Source organism: Gouania willdenowi, chromosome 6, assembly GCF_900634775.1.
Source record: "Gouania willdenowi chromosome 6, fGouWil2.1, whole genome shotgun sequence".
Lineage (NCBI taxonomy): Eukaryota > Metazoa > Chordata > Actinopteri > Blenniiformes > Gobiesocidae > Gouania > Gouania willdenowi.
In genome coordinates, this window is record NC_041049.1 from 45,169,891 (window position 1) to 45,191,996 (window position 22,106).

Below are 22,106 nucleotides of genomic sequence, written 5' to 3' on the forward strand. Positions count from 1 at the left end.
TCTCAAATATCACTGTGTTTGTTTCCTATATGATAAATTTAACTGGAATTTGTTATCCAAACAACCAATTATTTATTAAGGAAAATCATGAACATTTACAAGGGTGCCCAAACTTTTGCATACCACTGTATATTTACCATGGAGCAAATATTTATTTCTGGTTATTGTTTGAATGTTCCCATCTACCTTCTCTTGCTTGACCAAAGTGAAACCGTATGTTATTGTCAGCTGCTGTGTCTATTCACAACTATAATCAAAATAAAAGTGAAAACAGTTCTCATGTGGTCTTCTTTGTAATAAAAGGTTGTGTGTTTTTTCCTGATAGACGTGATATGTCACATTGGCCCCCTGTCCATTCAGAACGCTTCTCCCCCAGATCTAAAGCGGAATTTAATAAAGCCGGATAAACCTGTTTTCCATGTAAACCTGAATTTGTAATGATTATTTATATTTAAACACGAAGCAGTACACTTTAATTCAGAATAATTAATTCCGAAAAAAAAAAACAAAATATAATGTAACCGTGGCCAGTGACATTGCGACCATCTGCTCAGTAATGAGTGTAAGGGGCCTTAGAGTTGACTTAATTCAATGTTATTTGTAATCTACAGGTATTTATATTTCCTAAAAATGTTTCTTTTTTTTTTTTTTGTCTGCACACGCTGTCAAAGGTCAACACTACAAGAAGTGCAATCTTTTTTAGACAGCAATGCATTTTTTTTTCTTTGTTATTGCAATTTAATAAATTGTATTATTTTATTGCATAATTGTGACCATCACCAGCCCTCCCTAAGGAAGGGTAAGAAACACTTTATTAAAGGGAGAATATAAAAAGAGAGGGCAGTGTTACACCTAGGTGAGGGGGTGGGGGGGAGGTGGAGGGGGAAAAGAGCAGAGAGGAGCGATTCAAGGTAAAGAAATGGAAGGGTGGGGAAGAGTTGATTACTGTAAAGTGAGAGTGAGATGTGAAGTTGTAGGCGTGAGGCTTAACTATAATGGTGGTGGCTGTGGACAGAGGGAAGGAGTGAGTGGTAATACCTAAAACAGGTATTTGGGATCAACGTATCTAAAGTTAAGCCCACTACAAGTTTTATTCCACAGTCCAAGACATGCTAGTGCATCGTAGACCGATGTATGTGCAAGATACTGCCACTGTAAACCCAAGCGCTGCCCCGGACTCGAGGACGCAGCCAGAATAGCAGAAAGAGCAGGGGCCAGGGAGCCCAGGCAACCCCCCCCCGGCCGAGCAGCCTCCCAGACGCCGCCAAGACACCAAGCCGAGAGGCAGCCACCGCCCCCCACATACACACCCGAGAAAGCACCTAGAAGCCGAGGAGCCGGCGCACTCCGCCACCGCCCCATACCCCCCAACCCCGAGGCCCTCCACCAACATCCACCCCACCACCCCCACCCCCGCACACAATCCCCTGAGGGGAGGGCCCAGAGAGCCCCCCGCCCGAGACCCCAGCAGAGGGGCCAAGGCTCATGCCCAGCAGACGGCCAGAGCCGCGACGAACGGGCAGCCGGCGGGCACCCGTCAGTGGGCCCAGAGCCAGCAGGGACCGGGCCCCAGGCCAGAAGGACCTGGAACAGCGCCCACAGGGCCCGGCGCACCCAACCAACAGACCAACCACACCCAAGCCAGGGCAAGAACCACAGGCCGCGCCGCCACACACCCACCCAGCACAACTCCAGGGGGGGTCCCCGCATGGGCAAGGCCCCACCCCACCTCCGTCATGCGCCGCATGCCCCCAAGTGAGCCAAAGGGGGAAGGGGAGGGGACATACACCGCGCTAAAAATATCCAAGGCGACGAGCGCTCAAGGGAACAAAGCCGAGGTGCCCAGACAGGCAGGCGGAGTGACCCACGGCAGCAGCCCGCCACCCAGCGACCCAGGATGTAGGCGCCGCCCTCAAGCAGTAACCACCCCCAGAGCCACCCCCACCCCAGACCCCCCCCGGTCAGGAGCCACAAACCCCACCACCCCAGGCCTCCCGACGGGCCCACCCCTAAGCTAACCCACCCGACGCAGTCCCGCCCGCCCCCCAGGCAAAAGCCACATCCCTCCCACCAGTACCCCGGGCCGACAGGCGCCCCCCAACACCCAACCCAGCAGGAGAGCAGGCACTAGAGCAAAGGAAAAGGAGGAGGGGAGAACGGGACAGGGGGACAGAGAGCAAGGGGAAAGAGTGGCAGAAAAACACGCAGGCCCCCAGCCCCACGGGCCTCCCAGACGTGTACGGAGGGGGCAGGAGAGCAAAATCAAACAGCCCAGGGTCCGGAGGACATCCAGAAGGAACGCACGCCCACGAAGAGGCACCCAGACACCCAGGCAACCCACCCAGGCCACCCCACAAGCCCAGGGAGATCCAGGTCTACAGTTTGATTAGTGTGTTAGTAAAGAGTGGTGCAGGCTAGATCATTAGGCTAAGAAATCGAGATTAAATGCAGTTAAAAAAGGAGTCCAGCACTCCTAGAAATGTTCCTTATTTTGGATCACAGTGATCACCAAAGCATGTGAACATCCCACAATAGCTGCAATGTAGGAGATATACAGTACTCTGAGAAAGTTGCACACCCCTCCATACATCTGGATACATAATTCCTTAACATTCTATTACTTTACAACAGAGAGGGTCATCTTATCACAGCGAGGGCTAAAAAATGTGTTTATCTTAATGTTAGCTTAGCATAATGATTAATCAGAGCGTCAATACAAGAGTGAACAAAGGGTTTAGTCTCTTTTTTTTGTCATTTTGTGTGTTGTTGGAAAATTCTTGTGTTTTTAGAGTTTCTTTTGTGTATTTTTGGTGTCATTTTGCTTTTTTTATTGTTGTTATTTGTGTGTTTTTGGAATCATTTTGTACATTACTTTAGGCGGATGGCACAAAATTGGATCGAGGGCCTCCAGTTGCCCATTCCTGCTTTACAATATTCCTTTATCTTCTCTAATTCCACATATATGTAATCAACTGCATTCATCAGACACACTTTGAGGATCATGATTTCCCACATTACCATGTCTCACATCACTCTCTGAAAACATTTAAGCATCTTTTTTAAGATGCACATTACGATCCAAAAAGGGCGTTTTCTACCTGAAGTGAAGAGGTGCAGTACATCACTGCCTGTTCTGCAGCCCAGAAAACTTTGCACCCACAAAGCCCTTCAGATTAAAAAAACATTTGGAGGGCCATTTCCACCAGGCTGTTGTTTATGAAGGTAAATTCAAATTGAATTCTCCACCTTTGCAGTCATTAACAAAAGTAATTTAAAATCTATCTGCTCAGTCAATCTGTTGTGTAATTGTGTGTTTTTTAGTGTGTTACCTTTATGCTTTAATCAGCTTATGAAACAATGACATTGTTTGGTGAACTGATTGTTAACTACATTGTTAGAGTGAAAAATATAAAATAAATAAAAAATAAAAATAAAATAATTATATATTTATATAATTACTGTATATGTATAAATCTTGTGATATATTATTAATACTAATCATTTTATGAAGCCTCTCTCTTCTTCTTCTATTAGGGTACATGATACACAAATGTGTCCTTGGCTGTCGACAACAGCTACAATTCCATTGCATTTTTGTTAAACATCTTGCACTGTGCAAGACAAAGCTAAGTATCAACATTTTGGCACAGCACCATCCCTGCCTCAACCTCTGTGGGCCCTCAATTTCTGTCATCGTGTGTGTGTGTGTGTGTTCTTCAAAGTTTCGTGTTGTGATTCTAATATGTTGGTTTGTCTGTTCACAATAAAAAAAGAGAAAAATTGTGTTTGTGGTATTTTCATTTATGTATTTGGTTTTTCTATAAAATAACAGCTCTAACAGTGTGAAATAAAGCAGTGAGCAGCTTTCATAGATTATATTTGGACACAATACATATTTGGCACGTTTAAGAGTTATGTATAAGGTTAATAACTAAATGTTGATTGCATGATCATATGTGCTAATAAATATCAATTTTCAAGAATAATCAAAAATGTATTTTGAAGTAGTAATGGTGAATCTACTAAAATCAAATAAAGTTTACAACCATTTAAGAAAATGTATAAAGATCGGCCTCTCGGTGGCGAAAATATCAAACCAATGGGTCCCAGACCTCAAACCTCCGGCTCTGCAGACATCCGACCTCTAGTTGGTGCTGCTGCAAAGAAAAAAACAGTAGGGTACTAGACCAATGGGTACTAGACCAACGGGTACTAGACCAGCGGGTACTAGACCAGCAGGTACTAGACCAGCAGGTACTAGACCAACGGGTACTAGACCAGCAGGTACTAGACCAACGGGTACTAGACCAGCGGGTACTAGACCAACGGGTACTAGACCAGCGGGTACTAGACCAGCAGGTACTAGACCAGCAGGTACTAGACCAGCAGGTACTAGACCAACGGGTACTAGACCAGCAGGTACTAGACCAACGGGTACTAGACCAGCAGGTACTAGACCAACGGGTACTAGACCAGCGGGTACTAGACCAGCAGGTACTAGACCAGCAGGTACTAGACCAACGGGTACTAGACCAGCAGGTACTAGACCAACGGGTACTAGACCAGCAGGTACTAGACCAACGGGTACTAGACCAACGGGTACTAGACCAGCAGGTACTAGACCAGCAGGTACTAGACCAACGGGTACTAGACCAGCAGGTACTAGACCAACGGGTACTAGACCAATGGGTACTAGAGCAACGGGTACTTGACCAACAGGAACTAGACCGAGGGCCTCCGGCTCTGCAGACATATACTATATATATATACATGCTGTTCCATTTTTAGTATCCGTCATATCGCCTCGTATCACCTTTGACATGATCTTACGTGTTTGTGACACAGTGCGATGCAGCAATTGGACAAAATAAATAAGGAGGATAAGGAGGAGAAGAAAGTGACTTAGCAGCTCCGGTGAGTAAAGTAGCTGAATTACTCTTCGCTGCTGCGGAGAGTAATTCAGTAGCTATATAAGTAGCTTAAATAGCCATTGTTTTACTGTATTGTGCAGTTTTTTGGCTGAAAACAATAACAACAGTGTGTGGATAGCAAAAATAGAATTGCTTTGGTGATCACTGATCTCCTTCACTAGAGCGAGGCTGCGAGGCATGAAGTCTGCGTCTACAGACACGCCTACTCATGAATATGCAGAAGTAGGCTTCAAAAAAGGCTGGAAAACAGGCGAGTTTGGGAAAATAAACCTCAAATACTGTGTTGTTGGGGTTTTTAGAACAAAAGGAGATGGGTGAAATATAGCATGATATAGGACCGTTAGGTGCCATAAAACACAGTGAACGTACAAAATATTTATGAATTAATTTGTTGTTCAACCAGACAGAATTTCTTAACAGAAAGTTCTTCAATGCAGCTTGTAAACATATTTGTTCAGAGCGCTACATGTTTCTGCTTACAGGGGATACTATGGGGTGCTGTCATGTCAATAATCACATCCCCACTATATTGTTCCCGCTTATTTCCTTGTGGATGAAATAAATGATGAACTCTGTCAGGAGAACTTACCTGTTTGTTAGGACATCGTCAGGTGCTGATAGTCGGAGGTGCTGACCCCGAGAGCACAAAGGACCCATAACAACAGAAAAACTACACTTCCCATAAAGTAAACGCCTCTGCCTGCATCAATGCATCATTTATTTAAAGTGACAGGCCATGCCGAATCGACGACGGTGAGTGCGTCATATAGATTGTTTTCAACCACATGACCAAAACTGCATGCGCCGCCATATTGGAGGATATACAAGCAAACAAAACGGCATCTGCTAAAAGCGTGTCAACTAATTTCTTAATTTTAGCGACATATTTCACCACTCTTGATGCCATAATTTATTTAACAGCAAACAGTACTAAATAATATGACTTTAGAATATCATGATTTGTCGAAGAAGAACAACTCAAATAACTTCACAAATTATTGTGTGTACAGTTTTTCATTCCTTGTTCAATAGATTGAAAAACAGAAAAATAAAAAGGTATAGAAAGCAATTTTTCTAGCCTAATCAAAAGGTTGTTATGGTAACCAGTTAAGTTACTTGATAATTTACATGACATTTGCCTTTTCACCTCACATTTGCAAAAACATTAATAATAATAATAATAATAATAATAAAAACAAGCAAAGCCACAATTTTACTAACTTTTATTTTCAATATAATGCTCAAATATCAAGTCTTTTATTCTTAGTATTAGTATCTGAGGCTTAGTATTTTGCTAATGTCAATTTTTTTGCACAGTCAGGTGAAAATGCTACACCATTACAGTACTTCCCACCAGTGACGTGCGGTGAGCACTAGGGTTGGGTAGACACCAATAACAATTCCATATGTTTATCCTGGCAAGTGTTAATTCAATTCAACTTTATTTGTATAACGCAATTTACAACAAAGTCATCTCAATGCGCTTATCAAAATATAAAACCCATAATAAGAAAGAAAAAACCCAACAAGATCCACATAGACAAGCATTTAGCCATCTAACAAAATCAACATCGTAAAACAAAAGAAACAAACATTAAGGGGTCTATTCTCCTGTCTGGACTTAAACGCTTTTTTGAGCGCCTGCAGTTTCGTGCTTCTCTCCTGTGCGTATTCTCTGGTCCAGGCTGTTACGCCCACTGCGCGTAATGTAGACCAAAAGCGCGTATGTGTGAATGAAGGCGGGCTGAAGGAAAGGAGGCGGTGATGTCATTTTTTTGGGGCTGTCCAGAAATCACGGAACCTGGAGTTTTCCCAACGCTTGCAAATGTCATTGAAATCTGTGAAAATAACGTTCACTTTTAATTTGAAACGCCTTCATTGATAAACAATATAACAGGTTGATTTGATCAGGTCATTGATCAGATTATTGCAGTGTGACTGAGTCACAGTTGAAATATCTCTCCTTGATCATCATCATCATCATCATCATCATCGTAAAGCGTGACCGAGTTTGATGTGCAGTAGATATGAGGAAATAACGTGGCCGCAGAGCGTCCTGCTTTAATACAGAGGGATGTTTGCAGTGAAACAGAACTATTGGGTTCCATAATACGCAGTTTTAAATATAAATAGTTTAAAGTGACCTGAGCTGAGCCTCATTAAAATATGTGTGGGAACAGTTTGTGGTCCATCCTCATCCGCATATGACAGCTTGTTTCACTCTGTAGTGGATCAAACTGTGACTTTATGTTGGACATAGTATGAAAATAGTTCAATCACTGTGACCAACGTGGACAGAAGTCTGTGTCTGTCAATGTAAAGTACTTTTTGACATGAAGATCCCTTATAGTGGAAACTTTTTATTTATTCATTTTTTTAAACACTGAATCTGATTCTTTAACTATTACATTTATTGTTCATGGGTCTGGTTTATTTGTTTACTTCAGATGCCTTTATGATGTTTTATGGATTTGTATATAGGTGAAAGTAATGGATTACAAGTACTTAAGTTACTGTAATTGAGTTGCTTATATGGGTACTTTTTTGAGTGTATTTCTGAATCCAAAATTTCACTTGTACTTAATTATTTTTTAATTAGTTTTAAAATAAGTAAAGTAATTTGTTACATTTCTGCACCCAATCATTACTGAGTAAATTATTATTTTTTGTTTTAAAATGATCAACAGACATTGTGAATCTACAAAAAAATGAAATGACCAGACAATAAGCAAATGTATCACATCATAGCCGATGAACAAGAATAAACGTATAATGCACAGCACCAAAACAGTATTGTACTTGAGTACAATTTCAATCATGTCATAGTACGTCTTCTTGAGTAGGATATATCAGTGCTCTTTACACCTCTGCATCTTAACATACAGTATATGTTAATGTAAAACTAAACATTTTTAATAAAAGTAAAATTTTGTGTTTATTTCAGCAGTCATTCTGTTTTTTGTTTTCTATATGAGTATTAATATTATTGCTTTCAGTTTATCATCCAATTGTCTAATAAATAGGTTTACACATATTTTCCCAGTTTGCACTTCTGTGTTACACACAGTTGCATAAATCACGGATGAATTAGTGTTGCATTAAACAGTTTGAGTTAAGACGCACACACTGGAGCCTGGAAATAGCATCCATAATGCTCAGACGATATCCTGGGAAAGGGAGGATTAATAAGTCACCTCTGTGCCTGCTGTGTTTGTCTTTGCATATAATGCTCAAGAGTTCTACATTAGACAAAACTGTTTACAATGGATAATTAACCTCAGTGTGCAAGAAAAGTGTTTTCCTCGTTTTAAAGTGACAACATATCACAATATTAAAGGTGCAGTCTGCAACTCTTATAAAAGTGACTTTTTGTCATATTTGCTAAAGCTGTCACTATGTAAGGACAGCTTTATATTAAACTAGTAGTTTGTGTGAACAAAACAGACTCATTGAGTCCCCCCTGCTGCTCCTGCAGCCTTTGATTGCCAGAATGCACCACCGAGCACAAAGAACCAATCAGAGCCAGGATTGTGTTTGATGGAGTGTCAGCTGTTGCTCTCAGGCCCCGCCCCTTTCCCGGGCTGGAGCGCCGTCTTTTTTACAGTGTATGATCTGGAGGAGTAGAAGACGGAATTGGTGACTTTTCTGCTTGAAAGGTAATTACTGCTGCTTGATTTACATTATGTTTGATTTGTTGTTATTGCTGCTGCTGAGGTGTGTGCACATTGAGAGTGAGAAGCTTTTAACAGAGCATTTTATTTTACTGTGATGTTGCTGTCTGGCTAACGTTAGCTTGTTAGCTCCTCTGAGGGAGGGACTTTGGAAAGTTTGGAGGCAGAGCAAGAGAGCAGCGGGGAGGGAGGGGGAGAGAGGGGTCTGAGAGTCGCGGACTGCACCTTTAAATGTCACAAGATTTTTCTTCAAGGATATGAGTGGAATTGTGAGGGGTATGTGGTGGTGGGAGGCAAATAAAAACATAAAATTCACATGATTTATTACACGTATCTCTAGTAAAGTAAGTGTCCATATTTTCACTGGCATTTATTTGTTTTGTCCGATTTTGACAATACGTTAACCTTGGTTAGACCGTGGGCTATGGAAGATTCCATTACATTTAGGAGGGGATCGGATCTTCTTACGAAGAGGATTAGGGCAACTGAAATCATCCATCTATTTTATGACCCGCTTGTTCCTATTTTTAGGGTCGCGGGGGTCTGCTAGTGCCACTCCCCAATACTCAATGGGCGGGGGTACAGCCAGGGCAACATACACACAGACAACCACTCACACTCACATTCACTCCTATGCAGGCAATTTAGAGACTCCAAGGCCACTGAGCTAGTGTACTAAAAACTTGGACTGGCGAAACAAATTTTTTGTTTACTAGTAAACTTAAAATCTCACTAGTAGAATAGTAACTACAGTACATTGTTCACCAAGAACAGGCTACTAGTAGAACCAATGCAAAAGGCAGGAGGGATTATAACCAAATCCAGCTCCCTGAATGATTGTATTCATTTTTAAAGCTGATGGAAAGCCTGAATTTGCATTTATCCACCCCCTTATTAGCATATAAGGCTTACTCGCAGTACTAGTGACAATTTTTGCTCAACTTGTGCACTAGTAACCCAAAATTGATTGAGTACATGTATTCCAAATGCGAGTACTAGTAGAGTTTAACTAGGTTGACATAATTGAAATCACATTTATACTTTAACAGTTTTCAAATTCAAGCCTTAAGACAAGAGTGAGGGTTTAAGAGATAATAAAAGTGGATGTTTGGCTGTTTCTTTGCTTTCAGGCTTGTTGAGCATTCACATACATGCCATGTGCTTACACGTGTGATGTGTACACAATATGAAGAGTGGAAGCCAAAGGCTCAGTTTTTTTGGGTCTTAACTTTTTTTTCCCCCGGGTTCTGATTTTAAATTTTTTCAAATTATTTTCCTCTGTTACTAGTTTGGGATGCCTGCAAGCTCCTCCCACACACACCACAGGTGGAGGCAGGCAGCAGTTTTCTGAGTGACTGGAGGACGAAACTCGTGAAAATAACCAAATTTTCTGATTTTCTACAAGAGCTAAAATCTCAAACAAAAAAAAAAAAAAAAAAGATTGTCTTCTTCCACTTTTTTCAGTGATTCAACTTCTAATCATTTTCTGTATATTCTGAAACAGCCGAAAAACCCTTATCTAAAAAAAAAAATGCATTTTTTGGTTTGTAATGACCGATCTTTATGAAATTTCGTACGGTATTGTAATTGCGAGATCCCTCATCCTGTATCGCAGTGTTTCTCAACTGGGGGGTATGCAATGGTACTGCAGGGGGTACTTGGGAAATAGAAAGTGGAAAATTAACAAATGAAAGTATTAGAAATATGAGGTTTTATAATGTTTATTTTTAGTTAAAAATAATAATCATAATAATGATGATGGAATTGATCTTGATTAGAACATGAACTAAAATACAAGGGTCAGTCTTGGTCCCACACCAGGGGAGGAGATAATTTTTTCTTATAAAATATATAAAAATAAATCTATTCAGGAGACATTAATTACATTTCATTCCACTTATTTGCGTATGTTTTTTTCCCCACAGTATTCTGAACAAAATGTAGTTGGACAAAAGGGGGTACTTGAGTTCAGAAGTAAGAGAAAGGGGAAACTTGAGCCCAAAAAGTTTGAGAACCACTGCTATCGTATCGTGAACTCCGTGTATTGTCCTGATTCTACCTCCTATAAATATTAAACAAGTATTCAACCAGTGATTTTAACATCCCTTAGTGAAAGGAACTGAACTTTTTTCGTAGGGACAAATAGATTCCAGCTTTTGTTTTGTTACACTTTAATGCTCTGGCCAGAAAAAGAAATGTGTATCTGTTTGACCACATGATGATAAGTGATGACCGTAGACTGAGATGAAAGGAGGTGAAGAGTGAGGGTCTCCATGGAGGAGGAAGGGTGTGTGTGTTGGGGGTTGGAGGGCACTTAATGTACGTGCCCATCAGCATGGGGATGTTTGGCCAATGACGGTTTCCTTGGTGACAAAACGAACAGCAAATACAGCAACACGGAGACATTTGGTGCTTGGGGGGCACGTGTCTAACCTGAGTGCTTCTGTTGAGATGCATACAAAGTGTTTTGTTTGCAATCTGTTTGTCTGTAGAATATTACATTCACATTTGCACACGCCCAGCGATATAAATAGGCACAGCAGAATACAAAGCAAACGGAATAATAATTTGCTTCACTGGCAGCTATTCATATTTACAGTGTGTCAAACTAGCATTATGCAGAGCAAGCAGAAAGCACAATCTCAGCACAGTAATTTGGTACGGACGGCAATAAATTGTATTTGCAACTTTTCTTTTTTTGCTTATACGGAGGAGATTTGTTGCAGGGCAGGACGGATTAGTGATGATGATACAAATTATGTTGTTTCATCCTTTTTCTGCCTTTTGTTTCCATCACATTAACTCCCTTGTTTATTGTGTGTGTGTGTGTGGGGATGATTTTTTGGCAGTTTTGCTTATCATTGCTGTAGACATCTACATATGCTAAAATAAACAATACATTTTTGCAACGTTTAGAACAAACAAACCGTTTGCATTAATGAGCTTTTATTTTGGTACTTCCGGTGAATTCGCATATTAGCTGATTATTTAGTTTCACCCGAGACATTTAGATTTAACTTTTGACATTTAGATTTAACAGAATTAGATTCAAATGTAAAATTTAGATTTAACATTTAGATTTAGATTTAATATTTAGATTTAACATTTAGCTTTTCATTTAACATTTAGCTTTTCATTTAACATTTAGATTTAAAATTTTACATCTAGATTTAGCATTTAAATTAAACATTTACAATTTAATATTTAGATTTTAAATTTAACATTTAGATTTAACATTACATTTTTACGAGAGAAAAAATATCACAAATTTCACAAAAATAACATAAAAAATTCACATACATGTTTTAAACGTGGTTTGTTGCAAAATTTTGTAAAAAGTTACTTTTCATTTGAGCATGCACAACTTTACAATCGACGCCCCATGTCCACAATGTGTGCGTGCGTGTGTACGAGTGTGCGCGTGCGTGACAGCGTTATCTTTTCCACATTCGAGTCATGTCACAGGCCAGACACTCCATTGTCAGGAGAGGCTTTCATCCGCTGCCTTCAGATGTGCCTGTCATCCAGTCCAATTATACACTGAGAAATAGGTATTGTTACACTTCGGGGATTGATTCAAGACAAAATAGAAAAATAAGGGGTGGACTACACACTCATACGGACATGTGCCAGCTGTTGGGAGTCACACAAAGTCGGCCTTTTGCTCACAGTCACCCACTGAAAATGGCATGGACGAGCAACTTTAATATATCTGTGATAGAGAATCCTTACGAGGTAACACACGCTGCAATGGAAAAAGCCTGAGGCACAAATGTGAGTTACCGTAATTTAAAAATGGTGAAGAACCAACCAAGTGCTGCACCTCATCCTCAGCCTCAGCTGCGCTGACAAGGTGATGGACCTTCTTTTCATGACTGCAGGTTGATGAAAAAAAAAAAACCCACCAGGCAGCACTAGGGCTGAACAGCACAATGTTCAGAGCCTCTCAAGTGTCAGTCAACATGACGGACACAGTCGCATTTCGCTGCTTTCTGCATTTCACTTTTTCTTCTTTATGTTTATTGGTTTTCATGAAAAACAAGCCAGTCATAGGCGGAGTTTGAGAATCTTGCCAGTGGGGGCAAAAGAAGAAATACAATTAAATAGATTTGCACCAACCACAATGTGCGTAACATCTCTCTAATAAATCAAGAAAGTTCTTTGTTTGTGTTTGTGTGCGTGCGTGTGTGTTTGATTTCTCCCCGACGCAGTGTCTGTTCGACCTGAAACTTTTTAACAGCTTCTACATACCCCGAGTGTGTGCAGCCGTTATTTTGGACTTATTTGGTGTTGCAAAATGATTGTTTTATTTTATTTTGAAGGCGGATTAGCCCGGACGGTTACCAGAAATTAAACCTATTAAACTTTTGACCTCAGTGTGACCTCTGACAATGAGTTGATGAAGACCCTGGAAGTAATATCTCATTGACGTGGTGTCTGGTCCACCTGAAACTTTGCAAAGCCAGAGGGTGTACAGTACATCTGTTATTTTGGACTTATTTGGTGATTTCAAAACGTTTGCTTTCATTTTAGTTTGATCGCTGGCCGCTGTTTAGACCCGGACAGACGGGTCCCAGAAGCAGCTGCTATGCTCCAAAGCCAAAGCATGCACATTTATCCGCAAACACGCCATTATAAACACTGATATTTTCACCACGTGCTATATTACCTAATGCGCACCTTGGATATACATGCTGAACGCAGACAGAGACGTTGAGAGAGAGAGTTGTGACAACGGAAGAGTGCCCGGAAGTTTCAAATAGTTCCCATAAGTTTGTTGGCGGCCAATTGCCGACCATATCACAAACTATCTTGTTTTTCAGACATTCTACTACTGTACACCAAGCAGCCGATAAAGCCTATAAAAGTATGGAGGAATATAACTTTTTTGTGAGTGGGTGGGTCCACTACCTCAGTACCAAACGGCTCCACGATGATTATTGTTTGGTCTGCGCAAGGGAGAGTGTTTCTTCTTTTATTATTCTATACGTTAAGATAATAGTAGGTAGCAGTAACAGCTATAATGTAAACAAACATGCAAAACATCTTAGCGACGACGGTAGCCTGACAGTGAAGTATACAAGAGGTTTGTTCGTCACATACATACTATTATATTATACATTTTAAATTACCAGTAACTTAATACTCATTACTTAGTAAATGAGCATTTAATGACAACCTAATGCTATCAAAAACAGAATCAGAAAAAATGTTATTTATGCCTGAGGGGTAACAATAATAATAATAATAATAAAGGAAATAACACTGCTAATAATAATCATACATGCACATTTGTATATGGTATGTTATATAATATAATATAGCATATATAGATATAATATACACACATTTGTATATGGTATGTTATATAATATACATATAATGTATGTACAAATAGTGTTCACACCCGTAAAAAAAACAAGGAGGTTGTGAGGGCGACTGATTAACAAGGTACAAATGAATGATAAGGTGCCAAATGCTTATGAATAGTTAAAAGAAGAAAAAAATTATAATAATAATAATAATCAAAAACTAAAATAAAGTATATAAAGATATGTAAACAGCTTTCTAATATTTATGATTTATGACTGGTGATAGTGGCAGACCAGCTGACAGATACTCTGTGTAGTGGTAAAAAGAATGATTATAGTAACCCTTTAGTGCTCAGGAGGACAACAGCTTTGGGGACAAATGTGACCCTCCATCTCTGGGTCTTACAGGCTGGACAACATAGTCTGCATCATGAAGGGAGCAGCTCAAGGGATGAAAACAGAGCATGTGATGAGTCCCTGAGAATGCGACGAGCAAGGCCACATGTTTGCTGTATATAAACAGCCACAAAAACAAAGTTAGCTCGCTAACATACCTTTGACCAAGTGGTCGCTACAGACATGGGCATCAGCAGCCTCTGCTCCTCCCGACCACACACTTAGGTTTAAAATCCACTTTTTACGGCGTTGTTCTGTGAGCTTTTTACATTTCTCACCTTTGTGAACGACAATCTCCGGTACTCTATAAAATCTCTTCCTTTTCTCAGAACAATTGGAGCAGCCGTAAACTACACAAAACATGGACATTTTGATTATTTCAGACGGCAGATTCTCAAGCTTTCTGCTCTCCATCTGAATCTCGCACTCTAGCGATGCAGCAATGTGACGTCACGTGAAATCAACCTATGGCAGCGGCTGTGCTCAAAAGAACAGCGAAAACATGCATGTTTCTCCGCCCACACAGCATTATAAACGCAGATATTTTCGCCATGTGCTATATAACCTAATGCACACTTTGGATGTACATGACATGTTTATGTGTAATTAATTTTCCCACTAGGTTTTTTTGAGTTTTTCTATGCCAAAGGAGGATCCACGGACAGGGGATGCTCCGGGACATTTATTATCTATTTTCTTAAGTCCAGCAAACATTGGTGAAAACTTTATTAATCAATTTATAATGCGCAAGTCCCATAAAATTAAACAAGGGAAATCGCACACGCTATTTTACTTCGCAAATATACCTCTTTATAACACTACAGAGTACAGAGTATGTACACCTCTTTGTACATCCAACCTTCAAACACATACTCATTTGACCATAATTGACAACTCTACTTAAGCTCCCACATGAATACATACTTTCAACAGGCACTGTACTAATCTCTGTCTGTGTGTGTGTGTGTATGTGTTGTACTGTCCTCGCTGATGTGTTGAAACTTCAACTAGACAGCCAGCCAAACTCCGTACAAAACAACACGGGAGTCAGGATGTAGCGTTCAAGCTCCTTAGTTTATTGCAGACTCTATGTGCATGAAGTTAAGAATCAGGAGTGAAACTGAAAATATAGACACATACATTGCAATTAACAAAACCTCCTTTTTACAAAGACAAGTTTCAATCATCAAATAAACAAGCAACTACTTCACGCTTAAAGATATGTACTCATTGTTTAAATGAAAGGCATTAATCTATGTTAAATACAAACAATTAACATGCAAAATAAACATTACTTTTCCTATGATAACAACAATATACATGTCAATATATTAAACAACTGAATAAACAAAAGCAGAACTTACAGGCAATGCATCTTCCAGAGAAACAACCGATGGTAGCAGAGAGAGACTTCAGCTCCTACCACAAATCTAGCCTTCTACTGGACCATGTGCTCACTAATACTTCCTTCTTCCTGTTCTTAAAGGAAGTGATGCAAAAAACCCCAACACTAAACAGCAGGGGGAGCTAACTACAGAAACTAAATACAAAGAAAAAAAAAAGAAACAGCCTGGAAGGCAAAACATGTGTGTATGATAAAGCTACTTAACCTCCCACTTTTCTATAGCAATACATACTTCCTACGGGCACTGCACTAGTATACAATAATGTAAAAATGATTAGTAACATAATTAATAATGTTGACTACAAAGATTTGTGTCGACGCATTGTTTAATGTTGTAGATTCATGATAGAATCAGACTGGAGGTCGCTTTCTCCCTCATTTTTGCTGCAGTACCATACATGACCTGCTGGGTGCAGTGTCGCTTCACCATTTGCATTATGAAGAACAAATGCGCAACAATCTACACTGTATTTTTTAAAAGAACAACAAATTAATTCCGTGAACTTGATCATCTCTGCAATACGTTTGAAAAATATCAATATCGGTTATTTGCCAAGCATCCCTAATATCAACCTGTCACTGCATTCAGCTGAAGCTCTAAATGCTCCTATTAGTAAGTAAAAGCCTGGACAGCAGCTTCGAGTGTGTATCGGTCCATTAAGGTTTTAAGGCACTCCTCGTATTAAATGTAATATATCATCTGGACAATCCATCGGCTCCATTTACCTCCTCTGCCATTTCATTAGCTTTGTTCCACGTCTCCATGTTTAGATACTTGAGTAATGACAGCCCAAAGAAGGCACGTCTTAGTTTAGACATTCACCCCTAAGAGTATTCAAGCCTGAGTCTGAGCTGAGCTCCTCTGTCCCTGCTCCTGCATCAAACCCACTGATGTGTAACGTGCTAAGCTGAGACGCTGGAGGGCACGAGGAGAAGGGATTTTCTCCTCAGATAAGTCTGTTCTCTGAACAGATTCCTACTGGGCCACCAGAGGAGATTTAAACTTTCATTTACACACTTGTATTTGTGTGTGTGTCTACGTGGGCAGGCCCACACACACACACACACACACACACACGCACACACACACACATGCTTGCACACCTGTTTTCCTGCCATCAATCTCCCAGGTTGTTTTGAAAGTGATGAATTCAGCTCTTTAATATCCATAATTAATAATTTATAATATGCTGAGCGCCACAGATTTAGATGAGGCAGTATTTTATCTTGGTAATACTTCTCCTCTGTGAGGTTGTTTGTGTGTATCTCTGATTTTATGTTGCGTATCTCACTGTTGTTGTTGTTGTTGTTGTTGTTGTTGTGTGAGATAGTTTGCAGTTTTGCAGAAGTGTAAAAAGTACTGATATATTCTACTCAAGTAGAAGTACTACAGCCATGCATAAAATACTCAAGTGCAAGTAAAGTAGTAGCTCAATTAAATAGTACTCAAAGTAAAAGTTACTAGTTACTTTCACCCCCCACGTTCATTTTTAGTAATAAATCTTGCCACGGTTCCCTTGCATACAGTAAACATTTCATGTATAAACTTAAAAAGGAAGACACCAAATCTTGCACATTTGGAACTTAATTCATTTTCCACAAATCTGTATAAAATAAAAGGTTTGTCAAAATGTGCAATTTTATTTTTGAGATAAAATAACACCTATTCAAAATAAATAAAATCTCAGGCTATAAGTATAGCTACATTTAGAATGTGTAAAACTAAGAAAATAACCTCCATTCCATGCTGTTTTGGTGCCGTGCATTACGTTTAATCTGGTTGGTCTGGTTTTTGTCTGTTGATCATTTTAAAACAAAAAATTAGAATTTACTCGTAACGGTTCGGTGTCAAAATGTAAAAAATTACTATACTTCTTTTAAAACGTAATTAAGTACAAGTAAAATGACTGATTTAGAAATATACTCAGAAAAGTACATTAAGTACCCATAAAAGAAAGTCAATTACAGTAACGTGAGTACTTGTAATCCATTACTTTCACATCTGTAGTTCAGTTAGATATGGATCTAAGCCAGGTTTATAATGGACAATAGCATTGAAAACCATTAGAAATAACTGGCAAAGGGTGATAGAGAGTGACCAGGGCTGGGGTCTGGTGCCAGGAGTTCAACAGGGTGAAGAAACCATTGCTGAATGTAGTAATTGTACATTGGATGCTGCGCTATCTTCTTCTTCCGGAGATCAGCAAGCCGAACAGATCGTGATGTGGGTGTATATACGTTCCCTGGAGATCCTCAGTGCTTTAGTCACAGAGCGTTTGGCAGCCAGCACCATGGACAGAGGGAAGAGAGGAGCTGCTCATATTCTCTGCTGTCCTCACCACTCACTGGAAACACTTCCAGCCTGAGGATTTACAGCCTGCGGACCACACATTTGTCCTGAAATCACATTGCATGTGTACAATCCTCACAATGATTTGCTCCCCAGCTCAGCTTTATTGAATGTAGGCACCGGTGTGTAACACTCAGCCGTAGGGTAGAGTACTTTAGTTTGTTTTAATGAGGAAAAAGACAAAAACACACAAAATATATACAAATAAAATGATAGCAGCATACTGTATATTTCTTTTTACAATTTCCAACTATTGAAACACAAGATACAGAAATGACTGTTTTACCCCAGACTGAACCTTGATTATGGGCGGGGCTCCTGGAGCAGTTAAGACACGCTCAGTCTATCTATCTATAAAAGGAAAAAAGGTCTGTGTGTGCGTGTGTGTGCGCGCGTGTGTGTGTGTGCGTGTGTGTGCGCGCGTGTGTGTGGAGCGAATATCTCACCGATGCATACGAGTTGAACCTGAAACTTAGTCAACGGCTTCCAAATACCTCAAGTGTGTGCACCTGTTATGTTGGAGTAATTTGGTGTAGCAAAACATTCAAAACGTTAGTTTTAAGATTACAGCCCTCTCGGTAATGAGCGCGGTATTGAGCGCGCTACTTCTGGTTCCGCGTTCATGACGTCACTGTGTCGCAGTTTGTTTGGGTTAATAAAAAAAAAGTCACTATTAGAAACGTTTTTGTACTGCTTAAAGTTATTTAAGTTAATATTTCATGACTATTTAAAATTATCCCCGTGATCCCAAACTTTCTTTAAATCGCGGGTCACGGAGTCGACGTAGTACGCTTCCTTTTCCGTCTCCATCTCTGTGCCTGCCATGCTGTCGTCGCGTCCCAAAAACGGGAGCCCTCTGAATAAGTCATTTAAAACCGTGAGCCACTGGCGAGTCTTTTACCAACAAGCTTCCCATTGTTTAAACTATATAACTGTACGTGAAGTTGCTCACTGACGCGCTGTTTCACTATAGTCAGCATTGAACTCCACCCGTTCAATTCTCCATCTGGAAAACTGCAGATTTTCTCTGGTGCCGTGCATGGAAGTTAAGCTCTGACCACTCGGTTCAAAGGTAAACAATGATTTTTGTTTATGTTTGTATGCGCCGCTACATAGCCGTATCTCTTCTATCAAACTACAAAAATGGCCGAGCAGGGTGGAGTTGAACCGAGTGTCACCTGAAGAGGGGGCGGGGTATGAAGTGTCTCATTTGCATTTAAAGAGACCGCACCAAAACGAGTTGCTCTCAGAAGCACATCAGAAAAGGGGTAGAAAAGGGGCCTGTGGAGCTATAATAATGAGGAATTCAGACCCAAGCATTGCAGTTCTGCTTTATATAGACCACAACTGTATGATTTATATGTAAAAAGGAAGGATTTAAAACCATGATATGTCCCCTTTAAATGAAACAATTTCTTCTTCTCACAAATCTGAACCCCCATTCTCTAAGCTTAGTCTTGGGGCAAAGCATGCTGGGTACATTCCACAACGGAAACAAATCTATTAGAGTAATGTTCTAACCCAACGTTTATTAGAGCAGGAGACACAAAAATGTGATTGTATCTGATCTGAGGGCCACATTGTCAACATTCATGTCAGTATTTAGAATAATTATCATTAATACAGGAAAGAACAAAGAAGGGTTTGTTTTTTTGTTGTTGTCATTGTGCTCATTTTTGAAGTAATTGTGTGTATATTTTGTTGCTGTTTTGCACAATTTATTGTAATTAACATGTATTTTATGTTCCCATTCTGTGTATTTTTGTTGTTCTTTCGTAATTCATTTCTTATTACAGTATTTATATGTTTTCTGTTGTTTTGTGTGTTTTAAGTCTTTTTGCGTATGTTTGTTGTTGTTTGGTGTGTTTTCTGTGTAATTTTGTGTTTTTGTTGTTGTTTTGTTAATTTTTTTCTGTTATATTTAAGTATTTTTATAGTCATCTAGTGTGTTTTTAAAAGTGTTTTTTCAGTTCAGATTTCAGTTGTGTATTTTTGTTGTCATTTTGTGTATTTATTCTGTAATTTTTATATAGGCATTTTGTGAGTTTACTTTGAGGGCTGCACAACATTATCCTGCGGGCTGCATGTGGCCCCTGGGTCGCCAATTGCCCATGTAGTCTAATCCATGGAGATTGAGAAGTTGGAGACCACAAGTCCTGAAACCTACATTTTTTAGATACAGTAGATAGATAGATAGATAATATTTGTCCTAATGTATTGACTAACAATTTTTTTACAGTGTATACATATGTGTTTAAAAGGGTTAAGGAATACAAAAAGACCAAATTTCCCTCCAGCTTTTCGTAACAAAAAAATCTCGATTTCCCTTCATTTTGCTCTTTTCAGAAAAACTGGCAACCGCTCAGACGCACGCTTTCATGACTGTGAGAAATATGTACAAACATATTCACCATCAGCATGTTCTATTGTTGGGCGTGCAGTTGGAGCAACAACAGATTTATTTTTGGTTAGCTGTTTAAAAAAAGAAAAAAAAAAAGTTGAGCAACACACTGCAGTTGGCAGCCAATAAAAGCAGAGCTTTATTTTATTTTTTGATGTCGGAAACTGATTTTATTTTTTTCTTATTCTTTGTGTGGTGAATAAATGTAAGTGAACCAAGTTATCATGCTGTCATCCCCCTCCTCCCTTCCTCTACACACACACACACACACACACACACATACACACGAGCACACACACACATTCTCTTTTGCACAAAGGAGGGAAAGTGTCACTATGGAAACAAGAAGACGGGAATCTAAAAGCTACCTCTCGAGACGAGAGTTAAGACAACAAAAAGGAGTCCACTAGCAGAGTGTTGGAGGAGCAGCAGCACACACTATGTCCACGTCTGTCCCTTCAATGTCCTCATCGTGTCATCCCTCGTTTATTTTCAACCTAAATTCTACAGCTCGTGCCTCACACATGAACCGATTGCTGTGTCTTCTCCTATGTGTGTGTGTGTGTGTGTGTGTGTTATAGGCACCACACATTTCCTTAATCGGACTAATCCATTTTAATCTCACCTGCCACAGACACCTTGCTGTGATGAATGTACACCCAAATCACTTGAGACACAGAGGAATGCCCATGGGAGCGAGACGCAGGATGGGTAGGAGATGTAAGTTTGTCGTCTGTGTGTGTGTGTGTTATAAGCTCTCTGCAGTGGCTGCTCCTGATTTCTCCTCCTTGATGTGTGTAAAGGTGGTTTTCTGTGGCTCACTGCTGATCTCAGTGACGTCTCCTTTGTGAGTAATCAGCACTACGGACAGCGACAGTCACCTCCAGCAAAGCAATGCAGGCACTCATCCATCTCAATACGTTTTCTCTCCTTTTTCATTCAGGCTGTTCAGCAAGAATTGAACTGCTGAGATCTGGCTGTCCAATCAATGTTTTGATCTTTTATTTGTATTTGTTAGGGAAAAATTTCAATATTGTCGAAAATAAATACTCAATACTTAGGATTGTGAAATATATTGAGATCCAAGATGAATAGAGATTTCTATATAATTGGCGACATAGAAATTATAGCTTATTTTGTATTAAAATACTCATTTTAGGAGTCACTGCTTTCTCTACTTCGCAGAACAGAGTGAAAAACTCAGATAGGTTCCTAACCAAGACCTATCACTAAACAATCCACTTTACAGAACTCACTCACACGTGCTGTCCCTTAGAGGAGAAGAAGACAAAAGTGGCTCTTATTGTGCAGCTGTTTGTGAATATATGTACCAGTGTGGCATGTTTCATCTTTCTGGTACAATTTTATTGAGTTAAAAATATCAAGATTGATATTGTGTATCGCCAATTTGAAAAAAGATATTGATATGAGTTTTGGTCCATATCACCCAGCCCTATTGTAGTGGTCTTTCACCCCGTGCCCTTTGCGCTCTGATCTACACTTTGTCAAAACGGACTTCGGCAAAGCATATTACCCATAATTCTTTGCGGTATACACCAAAAAGGCGGAGAAATGGTGGCGTCTGCGGATCCTGTCTCTAAAAAATTTGCCTTTAAGTCTCTTTCTGTTCCTGCGCTTCT